Source organism: Cyprinodon variegatus, unplaced genomic scaffold (genome assembly GCF_000732505.1).
Source record: "Cyprinodon variegatus isolate N-32 unplaced genomic scaffold, C_variegatus-1.0 Scaffold64, whole genome shotgun sequence".
NCBI lineage: Eukaryota > Metazoa > Chordata > Actinopteri > Cyprinodontiformes > Cyprinodontidae > Cyprinodon > Cyprinodon variegatus.
In genome coordinates, this window is record NW_015150517.1 from 54,632 (window position 1) to 56,435 (window position 1,804).

The window sequence follows — 1,804 nt, forward strand, 5'->3', positions numbered from 1 at the left end:
CATGATTCAGCATGATTGAGGGTGAATCAGTTCCTCCTCTTTTTTAACTTTTTAGAAATTTAAGGAAACTGGTTTTCAACAAGCATGTCAACAACATGGTGCTTTAAAAACTGTAAAAGTAGAGTGAGAAGCAAATGAAGCTATTGGGCTGAGCTATAAGGGGCAAAAACACAATTAAACAGGCTCCCCATAATTGGACAGTGGAGAGATTGGAAAACATTGCCTGGTCTGATGAGTATGGATTTCTCCTGCAGCATCAATTTTGAGCCTACCATCCATTTGGAATGGTTTCTTGAATGTAACAATGAGTTCACTGTACAAAAATGGTCACCAGATCTCCATCCAGTAATAAAGCACCTTTAAGATGCTGGTGAACTCTCTCTGAGGAATATTCCAATACTTTTTTGAATCTATGTGCTGAAGGATTAAAGCATTTTTCTGAAGGCAAAAGGAAGTCCAACTTGGTACTAGTGTTGCACCGATACCAGTATCGGACGAGGCCCCGATACTGCCCTAAAATGGTGGTATCGGTATCGGCGAGTACCAACAAATATGGCACCAATACCATTTTGAGAGCCATAAGTTTATTCAACTATTGTCACCCACTCCGGTAGACAATAAAAAGTTCTACTGGATTCACTTTGTATTAGATTTTTTTCCTGCTTCACAAAGGTAGGCAGCAGCTTGACAAAGCCATGATGGCAATTATTGGCATTGGCGCAACACTGCTTGGTACTAAGAAGGTCTACCCGATAAAGTGGCCAGCAAGTATATATTGCAATATAATTTTACTGTGGGGGTCTGGGAGATTCCTCCTTCATTAAACCAGTTTTCAGCTTCTCTCACAGAGGCCCTCCTCAAGCACTTTCCCCCTGAGTGGCATGTTGATTGGTTTCACCTGTTCTCCATCAAGTAGTGGACTACTTAAGGTTCCTCCTGCAAGCTTTCTAGTGCCAGAGTGTTGACCTTTGTGGTAACTCCTTGCCCTGCTGATTTCCTGAGCTTTCTTTCCAAGAAACCTCTTTAACCAGTTCTCTTCCTTGCTTCTCTTGGGACTAGTGATGGTGAGATGAGGCCCCATGAGGCATTGAACCGTTTTGGCAAATTGCTTTATTGAACCACAATGTGGGGGTTGACACACTGTCTGTCCCGGCTGTTAGCAGCTAGCCATGTTGCCGTTTTACTGCACAACCGAATGAGCCTTAGAACAAAGGAAAAATATAAAGTAACATCCTGCTGTAAATTTTCCAAGCACAGAAGAGACACCGTCTGGAGCTTCAACTATTCCTAATCTTGTCTGACCTGCTTCACCCAATTTCCTCCAGATCCTTACTTAAACGACTCAACAATCACCGTATCACCATAACTTGTCATATCACCTTTATGGAGTAAATGTCATGTTGTTCTGAAGTTGTTTTACGCACGTACAGAACCTTCTCAGAAATAAGTAGAAGGTTAAAAGCTTTATTTACACAGAATATGCATATTGGAAATTGACTTCGGGCACCAGGAACGGGAAAGGCAGGGGTCTCTGAACGATGGACAAACCACAAACCACACTTCCAGACTAAATGTTCTGGAAGAATAATAAGTGTTTTCATCTGTCTCCATTATTGAATGCTAAGCTACCCCAAAATTTTTCTCCCTTGACTTCACCATGCATGTTGATAGCTGTAGGCAGAAAGGATCTTCTTTAGTGGTCTGTCTTGCACCGCATCTGGAGAAGCCTCTGACTGAAGACACTTTGTTGTTTAAGAAGCTTCTGAAGAGGATGCTCACTGTTGTCCATAATTTTCTTCACTTC